Source organism: Paralichthys olivaceus, chromosome 8 (genome assembly GCF_024713975.1).
Source record: "Paralichthys olivaceus isolate ysfri-2021 chromosome 8, ASM2471397v2, whole genome shotgun sequence".
NCBI classification, from domain to species: Eukaryota; Metazoa; Chordata; class Actinopteri; order Pleuronectiformes; family Paralichthyidae; genus Paralichthys; species Paralichthys olivaceus.
In genome coordinates, this window is record NC_091100.1 from 4,434,958 (window position 1) to 4,447,849 (window position 12,892).

The following is a 12,892-nucleotide window of genomic DNA, read 5'->3' on the forward strand; positions in this document are numbered from 1 at the left end:
AAGTCAGGCAGAGTTGCAGTTTCAACAAAGCAGAAAGAACAAAAGAAAAGAAAAGGCAACAAGAGAAAACACAATAAATTTTTTCCTGCTGCACGGAGAGGCAGGCTGAGAATATGAGCATAGAAAACCAATTATACCTCATCACAGCTGCACGGGAGTAGAAAGGCATCAGTGCATGAAATAGTCTATTATGATAAGAATTAAAATAGTCTATCAAGATCAGATCTAGAATCGTAGGGTGTGATAAGATCTAAACAGGCAGAATGTGAGTGTTATACACAATCGCATCCCCTGATATGTCCCCCAGGTTTCACATCAGTGGAAACGCCTGCCAGCGAGTCCCAGTTAAAACAGTTAAAACACAGCTTTGATCACGTTAGCCGAGAAGAAAGGCATAACTTTTATTTTTACTTTGCACCACTTTCACTTCACCAGAAAAGACAGAGAAGCAGGAAACAGTGGGAAGTCTGAGCAAACTACGTGGGTTGTTTCAAACAGACCCGCAATGACATTTCAATCTCAGCATTACATCATTATCTCACAGAAGCTTGTTGAGCATCGAATACCGTCGGCTGAAAACATGGCTCTTTGGAAGTTTCTATGTTGTGTCTTTTTATTTGAGAAGCTCCTGTGGACATTTTCATTTGACTATTTCCACATTTGTTGAGATTTGAAGTCCAACGTCACCATTAACAAATCAAATCTGACTTATTTATAAAGCACATGAAAAACAACACAAAGAAAGTAAAATCAATGCAATAAAAAAGAGAACGTGCAGAAAGAGAAGGTGCAAAGTGAAAACAATATCAACTCAGTTAATGCCAAATCCTGCCATGGACTTTAAAACCTTATGGATGTTGTAAAGGGCCCCAAACATTGGCAGGACAAGCCCGACCATGAAGCAACTACACAAAACACCAAGTTATAGATCTTTAGTGTCGTGTAAACACATTTTTGCATCATGAAGAAACTGTGGCAGGACATATTTAATATATAATGTTCACATATAGAAGCCTATATACAACACGCATCATGTTATCGTGAAACAAAAGTCTTTCATTGTTACTTTTAGAGGATAATGCAATGGTTCAATCAACGAATTCTATTAAACCAGACTCATTTTGGGCTGTGACCTGACATCTGCTCCAGATATTCCGGCTTCATATAATTTGTAAAATAGATCTCGATCTGACTGATTGATTAATGATTAAATAAAAATGAAAGATTAAATTATGTTCATGAGGCAAAAACACATGCAAAAGGTAAAGAAGGGAATTATTTGCATCCAGTTTTCACACGATTGCCGTCCACACGATGATACAGATGATAAAGGATTTGCCCCTTTGCCATTTTTAACTGCCCCCTCAGTCACTTCCTCATGGAGCCGGGTCCGACTCATTATGGAGAAAAATGGCCCCTGTCAGCGATATATAGATTATCATATATTACATTAGATCGCTGATGGTGATACAGTCGTGTGTAAGCAGCGTCTGAATGTCGTAGCTGGCTGGAGTTACTTTATATACAGTTATCTAATTTAGTGCAATGGTTCCCAATCTGTGGGTCAGGCCCCTTCAGAAGGTCACCAGATAAATCAGAGGGGTCTTCAGATGATTAATGGCGAAGGACAAAAAGTTCCCTTTCAACTTTTTTTTTTTTTTTAACTTTTCGACTTTTTCTCCGCTTGTTTTGTGTGATATTGTATAATTTTACCTGATTGAGTATTTAAGAAGTTTTTTAAGTCAAACCATTTGAGAAGTTTAGAAGCTGCTTCTTCGTGAGAGGTCACAAATCAAAACACGTTGATGTTTAAAAATGAAGGAAATATAGCTATTCAATTCTTTTAAATTTCCCACTGAAATGTAGTGGAGAAAAAGTATTATCTAGTATCTAAATACCTCAATCCAAAATGTATTTGAGTACAGTACTGGTACATGTACTTATACTCAAGATCATTTGCTTTGCTTTCATGCAACTCCTCTCTCCTAAAATACTGTGAATAAACACCATAAAGACGCGACAGCTCCAAACAAGTGAAGCCGAAACTTCTCAATCACCATCTGGTGTTTGGGTCATAAACCTTGTCTGCTCCATGTTAGTGGATAGGACATGCATGTCAAATTAATCTTTTGAGCAAGTTTAAATCAGTTATTTGCTGCCATTAAAACAGGGTGAGACACCATGATTGACAACCGGTCGACTGCTGGCGTCAGCAGGACATCGCTACTGTGGCTCCATGACCGGATCACTGCTGCACGGACTCTGGCTTAATTTTTGGATTGTAGGAGGAAGTGAAGATCCATCTTTGTATCCTGGGTCTCACAACACGGGTCATTTCAGGCCGTTTGAAGAAACAAGTAATGGTGAAGTTTTTTCCTGGCGAGGAGTTATTAGGTATTTTTCATTTAGTTTTTAAAATAACACGTTAGATGTGTGTGTGTGTGTGTGTGTGTGTGTGTGTGATAGATGGCCTCTATGGCTCTGACAGATGCTGTAGAATCACTCAGCCACGCCAGCCCGGCTGGTTACCGGGGGCAACCCTGTAAATCTGACATTATGGGCTGTTGACAGGAGAAACGGTTGTTATCATAACCCACAGTGAGTTACAGGAAACACACACACACACATCTCTCAGGTTTGCAGTGTGACAGGAATATGGCTTCACACACACAGAGGGAGATAGACTGAAAGTGAGAGTATGAACAAGGTATTCGGAGATAATTTGGATTTACAGCTCGGCCGCATATAAAGGTATGAGAAGTGCGTGATGAAACTGTGTGTGTGTGTGTGTGTGTTTTGGGTGTTGCTGGGAACAATGCCTATATGTTTTATATCTCAGCGAGAGGGATGTGATAGAGTGAAGTGATGAGTGTGGGAAACCTCGCAACGAGCAGGTCACAGGAAACAAGATATCTCACCTGACCCTCTCTAATCCTCACCATGAAATGATCTATACACTCAAACACACACACACACACTCACATCCATTCACCATCTACACATCCGTTTTGGCTTCCACCTTTATTATGAAAATATTCTCTTTAATATTCTGTCTTTCTCTGTGTCTTCTTTCTTTCGGTCTCTCTCTTCCTTCCCCGTCTGTCGCTCTGCGTCCGGGTGTTCCAGCAGTAATGGTGTGTGCTGTGGGAGCAGCAGGAATGGCCATTACCGTCCACGGATCACTGGCAGAGGCCTGCACACAGCGGACTCAGATGAGAGAGGGAGAGAGAGAGAGAGGGAACGAGAAGGAGGTCAAGAAGGTACCGAGGAGGGGGAAAAAAGGAGAAAGGGAATGAGGAGAAAAGACGGCGGCGTTATTTCATGCAGTTATTATAATGAAGTCATTCCGCAGCTTTTGGGATGATGGAGGATTTCTAAGTAGTAGCTGCGTTAAACCACTTGATGGATTCGATGCAAATATAATCACACACACGTACCCGCTGCATTTTTCTAGTTGTGACAGGAGCTGGATGGAAACGTGTCCAAACATGTCTCAAACCCACAGAATTATGGGTACTAAAATAAGGACAGATTCATGGACGAGGCTTCGTCTCATTCGGGAACTAAACCCGACGTGAGATGTAACGTTTCAGCTTCTGACTGATGAGTGAGGCGGACAGACGCAGGAAACATTCATAACGGCCGACTCGATGTCTTATTAGAGAGGAAGTCGTTAATAAAGGGTCATGAGATTTTCTGTTGTGAGGAATAATAGGTCGAGATATGTTTTTGTAGAAAACAAACTGTCGCCTGAAGTATTTGTTGGTTTTCTGTCTCGATAATGAGGACACCTTTCACACTTTGTAAATGTTTTTTACAGTACAGATTAACACAGATTAATGAGGATATTATATAGGTTAGTCTTTTCCTATAGGTATGAATTCATAGTGAAATCAGTTCACAAGGTTTTGCACTGATTTGTACGAAATGATTAAATATGATCCAGGAAGTGCAGTTTGACAGATCTATGAGTTTGAAGGTTCAGAGGACCAAAATTCCCACAGTGGTTTAAAAATACTCACCTGACATCTTCACTTATGCGTCCAAACAGTATCCATAATATTCCCTGTTCATATTAACATGCCTGAAATATACAAATACTGCAAACAAGAAAAAAACAATGGTGAAAAGTAAAAGTTATTTTCTCCGACTGTTTTGAGTTTGGAGTTTCCAAACTTCTCAGTTTTAGTCGTTTGAAAACTCCAGAGTTGTGTGGACACCATGTAGCAGCAGTTTTTTTTTTTTTTATCAACAACAGAAGTATTTTGTATACGTTAGAAAGTAACCCACCAGAAATCAGAAGTACTTTATTAATCTCCGTAGTGAAATTCAAACGTTACAGAGCCCGTGAGAAAGAGGGGAAAGAGCAAAAGCAGATATAAACATAGCAATATAAAAATCAAGTAAGGCTAAAAGAAATAAGAGATGTACATGTGTAGAAATAAAGACCGGGTATGTATAGATTTACATTTGTGCACAAGTGTAAGTTAAAGTTAAAGTTTACACAGTATAAATTATTAATCTTTATACTTTACAGATTGTCATTGTAGAATTTGACAGCCACCGGCAGGAATCATTTCCTGTGGCGATCTGTCGAGCAGCGTGGGTGGACGGGTCTGTCACTGAACGATCTGCAGAGGCTAATCAAGACATTATGGACAGGGTGTGGCGGAAAGTCCAATATTGTCCTTACTTTGGACAAAGTTCTCCTCTCCATCACCACTGTGACACTGTCCAGCCCACCCCCCCAACAACATGGCTGACTTTCCTGATTAGCTTGTTGAGTCTATTAATGTCCTTCTTCTTCAAGCTGCTGCCCCGGCAGACAACAGCAAACACGATGGCACTGGACACGACAGACTCAGACTCAAATGTATGTGTGGTTTGGAGAGTACAGACCTGTTCGGACAGAACATTTTGAAATGATATTCGGGTTCAGTTTGGTCTCATTGGTTTGTCTTTCTTCTCGGTTGTTAACATTGCATGTGACTGTAATCATGGGAAACTTCAGGCTCGTGTCGGGTTCGGACCCAAACAACAGGAGATTTCACAGGTTCGGATCGGACTCGGTTTGTTTTCTCTCGGGCTCGGACAGCTTCAGACAGAAAACTGCCACATTTCAGTTTGTTGAATTGAACGATATACCAGATAACTTCAAATAAAAGAGAGGGCCGTGTTTTTTTCCACGCAGAGCTTCATGTCTGTGAATGAAACTAAACGAATCCTACTCAATCTTTTCAAGCGACTCTGCTGTTTTATATTTTCAAATTTAATGAAAGAATTGATCGAAAAAATATCTATCCCCAGTCTCCGGTGTCAAAGAACCGTGATTTGTGCGCTCCAGCGTGCCTTGTACTCATCTGCAAACCTGTAATCACTTTAACGTTATCGAGTTACAATTCACAGAAAGATAAAGAATGAAAGAAAAACTACATACGACCACGAGATATAAGAAGAAGTGGGGAATGGGTGAAACTAGTGGAAGACACTGCCTCCCCAAAAAAAAAGGCGCTATAATGAGAGGACTGAGCGGTTGTCGTCGCTCAGGGTCGTGTGCGAGCCGCAGAAGTGTGGCAGGTTGTACCGGCGCTGACCTTTCTGTTGTAACACCCCCAGTATAAAGGGAAGTGCTATACAAAGAGCTCTATTAACAGAGAAACCAGATATAATGGGGAAACAAGATGGGCCTTTAATGGGGACAGGCAGGGCTGTCAGCATGCATAATGTAACAGTCGTGTTAAAACAACACTGGGCTCCGTGTGCTCCCCCTTCTCACACACACACACACACACACAGAGAGAGAGAGAGAGAGGGAGAGGGAGAGAAACGAGCCCATAGACCCAAGTTATTAATTCACACACTGGTCTTCATCTATGAAATATTCTCTATGCACAGCGCACATTTCTCTTGCAAGGATGGGAATCATTGTTGTGTGTAATTATGAAGACAATGTTCGGAGGGATTATCAAAGAAGTAAGGGGGGGAGATAAGAGAGCAGATGAAGAGGGTGCGGGGACGAGAAGAAAAGGGAAGTAGAGGGGGACGGAGAGAATGGAGGAGGCAGCGAGGAGACGAGGAGGGGAAAGATTACCCCTTCTCTCTGTTTGTCGAGCTATCGTTCCCCTCTTCTTTCTCTCTCCTCCCCGTTCCCTCCTCCCTCGTTCCTCCTTTCTCTGTATTAGCATGATAAAGACATGGCGGAATAGGGCAGCCAGCAGGTCTTTGGACATGGAGACAATGCTATCGCCAGAACAGGCGTCTACAGCAGGGGAACAGCCACCGAGGGACCATGCACCAATAACACACACGCACACACGCACGGCTGCATACATGAACACACAACACATGTACCCACTGATACGAACCCATGTAGACAGACAAACATGTAAGCACACACAGTGGATTATGGCGCCCGGGAGGATTCGAACAATGCGAGGTGACACACGTTCAAAGACGGCAGAGTCTCCGAACTGCAAGACGCATGTAAATATAGAAAACGTATAAGCAGCAGCAGGGATTCTCCCTGTGATGCTGCAGATTGAGGCGAGTCTGGAACTCTGGTGACGAGCGTTGGGCCCAAAATTAAATCCCTCACACTCTGGATCCTCCTTTGTGTTGAAGTGGCTCCATTAAAAAAATGCAGCAGTGAAGTTTTAATGTGTAACTGTGGAGTTTTCAGTTTTACATGATCTGCTGTACTGAAGTGAAATGATGTAACTATAGAAGAACAAGTGAGTCTGAGGACAGATAAAAGATAAAAGGCCTGCAACTCACAGAGGAAAGTGTTGGATGCAACCTGTCCTCCATCAAAAGACTTTTACACAACCAGCATCAAACATCACTGCAGACCCAACTCACCCGGTTCAAACATGTATATTTACATGAATAATGCACTATTGCTTTCTTCTATTTGCACTTAATAATTTTAATTTTGTAGTCTGTATTTACTGAATGTGTATTTGTGCTAGTCCAACTACCACTAGAGTCAAATTCCTAGTATCTGTACACATACATGGCAGATAAAGCTGATTCTGATAATTACTTTCAACGTGAATTGATCTGCAGATTCTTTTCTCAATCATTTTGTATTTCAAATGTCCACAAAATTGAAAATATCCAGAAATGTCAGTTTTATTCTGACAACAATCCAAAACCCAAATCACGAAATCACCTAAATAAAAGCAGCAAATCCTCATGATTGAGAATCTTTGATCAGTAGCTTGAACTAATAATGACTCATTTCCATGATTTTAGAGTATTTATAATTTGAAGTTAAGAGCTTTGAAACTGGAAAACCAAAATGGAAAGTAGCCTTAATTAAATGGATTTTTCCCCCCTCGGTTTACTTGGTTATTTTTTCCTGATATGAGGGGTCAAAGGTCGACGGTGTAAAGGCCAAAGATTAACACAGACAAATGAACGCACCATCACAGACGAGGATGTTCGATTCTCTGCTTCAGCCCAACGTGAACGTTCAGACTCAAGTGTTCACACAAGGAGAGGATCCTTTACTTTACTATGTTCATTCATATTTATTTTTAGAAAATAATATATGTAATATAATAATATGTTAAAGTAAAGAAAGGTTAATATTGGGAATTTTAATTGATGCAGTCATAAAAACATTTAGTCGACAGGTTTACTAAATTTGCACAAACCATCTGAACAGAGGTCGAATAAAACAAGAACTACAAACAAAAGTATGTCTGTGCTCTTTTTCTCCATCATGACTGTTGTGAACCTTCCTCCTCCTCCTCCTCCTCCTCCTCCTTCCTGTCTGTGTCTGCCTGAGAACATCATTAACCAACAAAAAAGCAGATTGTCAGACTAATCAGTGACACACACACACACACTCACACACCATCCATGGATGAGGCATCTCCACAGATCTGGAACATTCTCCTGGTCAGACTCGGAGCCACAGGCCCTACGGGACGTCTGGCCACCCCAGCAGAGGAGCTACAAACCGGGGCTTAACACTCAGCTGACCTCCACTAATTTTCTGAAACATTTGGAGTCATGGTGGATAAACACACACATTTACGCTAACACACATCCAGTCACACCCACATGCGCACACACACACTGTACCATGTGTAAACACGCTGTGTGCACCAGCGTGGATCACGGCCAGTTCATGAGCCAGTGACGACCGTCCAACCATAACACACACACACAGGCCACACGCGACACACACACGCACTTTCTGTAAAAACATACAGAACTGTACAAACAGTGCAAACACATGAGCGGGAACGAACACACACGAGAAAATTCCATCTTCCAGTTTCAAAGGGCCCATTCAGTGGCTGTGATGTTCAGACTGAAGCTGCTCTGCTGCGGTAAAATGAGCAAAAGCTAATAAAAAGTCAATTTAATTCTATTATTTGAGTCAGGAGAAACAGAGCCTTCAAAAAACTAAAGAAAACACCAATTATTACACATTTAAAGCCTTTTGATGATGGTCAACATGAACCGGCTGGATACACACATTTCTAAAGTTTAGCGAAATAGATTTTTTTGCAGCTGATGCCAATATTCGAGTAAAAAAAATCATATATATATATATACAACGCAATCGAAATACAACATATCCAGTTTAAATTCCCATATCTAAATATAGGAAATCCCCTTTTCAGGCTCAGGCTCCATCCCCCCACAAAGTTTGCTGTAAATCGGTTCAGTGCTTTTCCATAATCCTGCTGACAAACAATTAAACAAACCAATAAATGTATTGGAGTTTTTTCAAAATCCCGCTGGACGGATAAAGTTCAACATTTCAACAGAAAAAACTAAAATAAAAATGTTGGGTTTCCGACTCTCATCTGACTTTCTAAGAACACTCTCAATTTCAGCCTGAATTTAGTTTCACGTGAAGCATCGTTCAAGTTTTTTAAATCAGATCTGAGTGATTGAAGATGCGGACAAATGTAAGAGTGATGAAATGTGTGTGTGTGTGTGTGTGTGTGTGTCAGCATGTGTTGGTCGGGGCACACACACCTGTCACAGCTGCAGATACACAGCGTTTTCTTCCTGGAGGCCGTTGATGATGACTGACGGGCAGAGGATAGTGTCAGTCATCTCTCACTGTCTCCATCAGACGATGTCATTGTGCATCCTGGTACCTGGCTGAGACGCACACACACATACACACACACACACACACACACAAACAGGGCGATCAAAGAGAACAGCAGCTCCACCGCCTCATGAGGGAGAAAGATGGAAGACGACTAACAAATGTCTCTGACAGCAGTCAACCAGAGAAATCGAACCTTTACTTTTCAACCAATCGTTTGTGGAAAAGACCATCCCAACCACAGACTCCGATAAAGAAGTAGTCATCTAAAGACTCCTGCATCACTGTGATGTCATGTTACCTACATATTCATAAAACACGTTTAGCGGCTAGTCTGACACACCCCCTAACAAAGCAGAGGCCCACATTTCTTACATGTGCGTAAAACGACTAATCAATCAGAGCAGACTGGGCGGTAGAGGAGGATTTATAGGTGAAGTATTAATGCTGATGCAACAATCTACTACATCATTATGGTTGAATCTCTGTGGTGGCGTCTACTGAATCTATTTCAAGTGTTTCTTGCTACTGCTGCTGCAGGAGGCGGGTCTAATGTTAGCCCCCTTTGACTGGATCAATTCCCCTCTCATTATTGATTGCTTTCATAAATTATAAAAAACATGTAAACCAATGGATTGTAAGAATGAAGTGAAGTAGAAAGAACAGATACTGTCGATGGTCATTCATTTGGTTTTAACGTCTGCTTTGATCAAACTGAAAGTATTTTTCTGTTTCCAAACATCTGTGTTGATGAAGGTTCAGAGGTTCAGACTCAGCTGACACTCACTTACACACGTGATGAAATATCCAGGTTCACAAATACATAAACTCCCAAGATTCTCTTTCTGTATTGAACTCATCTGTCTCACTGCATTTTCACTCTTTCCTTAATCGGCCTCCATCACACTGAGGTGTGTGTGTGTGTGTGTGTGTGTGTGTGTGTGCCCGAAACAGAGAAAGAAAAGGTATCAAAGTGTGATAATTGAAGATCTCATCCCCAACACCTGTCATAGACCATTCATCACACCGTGTTCCACCAGCACACACACACACAGACACACACACACTCACAGACACACACACACGTTCAAGATTATCCCTCTCTGATACGTCCCTGTGTTCACACAAAGAACCTTTAAAGCACACCTATCCCACGTGCATGTTTCAGACACACACAAACACATGCACACAAACAGACACAAACATGCAACTGAAGTCCCAGAGCCGAGTAGATATCAGAGAGGCATTACAGCTGTCATTATCACACTTAAGGAGGTTTGCACACACACACACACACACACACACAGATAAGTACGTTGGGTAAGACGGCTTTTTCCTTCAGAGACATGGGGAATGGCAGGCTGCAGGAAAAACACTAACGAATAAAGTGCCACATCTCTCAGCTTACTGTTCACACTAAACACACACACACACACAGCACATACAAACCACTCCTGCCAATCTGAAAACACAACCTTAATCCATCTTTTATCCTTCCACCCATCTTCCCCCTGTTTCCCTTCAATCCTCCTCTCAGGATCTCCTCCAACCCCCAGTCATCTCTCTCTCCCTCTCCTCCTCTTCTTCTTCTTCTTCTTCTCACTCCTCTCCTCCTCACCCTCTCTTTCCGGATTGTTGCCTTGAAGTGAGGCCACCTATTTCATCTGCAGCAGAATTCGGAGCAGCGCGGGACGTTCAGGAGGATGAATCACGGCTGGAGCTCATTGCTAATGTGAAATAAATGTTTTCAGATGATCTGTGAAGTCTAATTTCCAGTTTAAATTATGTTGTACTTAAATGCATCAAAAGAATCCCAATACGCCTGCAGCTAAATATATTGTACGACTACATTTTTCATTTATTGCACATTTTTCATGCACAGAAATGTCCGCTCTAATTATACCACACTCAGATGGAGCTTTAACTATAGAGGAGCTTTTTTTCACCATACCTTTGAATTCTCAGCGCGGCTCATGCACAAATATCATCCTGCGTTAAACCTGCAGAGAAAGAGGCTCAATCTCATTTTTAAGATGCTAATTTCGCATCCAGGTTCGAGTTTCTCATCTAATAACAACCGTGTTCTCTCCCTCTTTCTCTCTATCCCTCTCTCTCCTGGGATGAGGCCCTCCCGACAACTATTTATCTGACCTCTGACCTCCGGGTTCCTGATCGTGAGACCACATACTCGGCTCCTGCGGCAGACGTACACGCACGGACACAACTGGAAATGTGAGAAAAAAAAGCAAAGGGCCTCTGTGGAAGTTGAGAAAAGAGGTGTATGATCAGAGGAAGGCAGGAGGAGAAGAGGAGGAGAAGAGAGTGAACGACAGATCGGTTGGTGGTGGAAGTGAAGGGTGAAAGAGAAAGAAACAGCTGTTCTTTATTGTCCCTGTGAGGACATATCCAGTCGTTTTCACCTGGTGAGCAATAAGTCACTGCCTCTCAGTGAACACATGAGTGAAACTGGGTTTCCTCTAAACAGTTCCTGGTTGCAGCTTCTCAAATGTTTCAATTAGCTTCTTTTACTTTTCATTTATTTTGAATAATTTCAGTGTTTGCATCGTTATAAAGATAGATAGATAGATAGAGAGATAGAGAGATAGAGAGATAGATACAATACACCAAGATATTTTTTCCCACTCTCCTTTTGAGATAATCTATCATGTACACTGGTGTCACTTTGAAATGTGAACACTTTCTGTTTTAACTGAACAGTGATTCGCTGTGTTCTGGACTAATCTGCCGTGTCAGGGCATCGGTGTCTCCCCTCCTCTCTCCTCTGCTTCCCCTCGTCCCTCATCCTCTACCGCTGCGGGTGAAAGGTCACAGACTCCTCGGAAGCATCCTGTGTGGTGATGTTGGAGGGCAACGTTACGCTCCCCAGCGGGACAACACCACACACACACACACACACACATACACACTGTATATAACGCTCTCTAACCTGACTGGCTGGTCAGTCTGGTTGGGGGGGGAACTAATTGTTTTTAGATGAGGCAACTTGAGGAGAGGCTCCGGAAGGGAGGACGGGAGCGACGGAGTGAGGGAGAAGAGGAGGAAAGCAGAGGGCCGTAAATTAAGCATGTGCCGGATATTCAGTTTCCACATGGGTTCTGGTGAGAAAACTACAGACACTTTATCTCTGTTTTCTGTCTGTGGTGCCCCTCGGCTGGGCCACACACACACACACACACACACACACACACACTCCGGCCCACAATGTATTGTGATGCATTTTCTAAAGTGTCCAGTTGTCCATCTAGTGAAATTTCAATGATACCCACCTCTGAGAGCCACTCTGCAAAACAAACCACTCAATAAGCTGGTGATAATGGAGACTGCAGGTCAGGCTTTACAGCAATATCATTACCATACACACCCTCAGACACACGCACACTCAGGCCCATTGTCTGGGCGGCACTTATTAGTGTCCGCGCTAACAGAGTTTGTCCATAAGTGACCTTAATTAAGTGGCTAGCACCATTAGCTGCAGAGCTAAGAGGCTAAGAGCAATCCATCTGCATGTGAATGTGTGTTTTTATGATAATGGCTTTGTTGAGGTGTGTACCAGAATACTAACGACGGGCTGCACGCAAACCCACAATGGACAAACAGGCGGCTGAAGTCGAGCGTTGCGCAGGGGGATGGTTTAGATAAGTTACTCATTGTGAAAGGGACAAAAACAGGGAGCAATTCCGAGGGCTGCTTTAAATGCAGGTTAGACCCATTTACAAGCACAAATGCAGCCACACGCATGCAGACACACGTACACGCACACACACACACACACACACACCACTCAGAATTTTA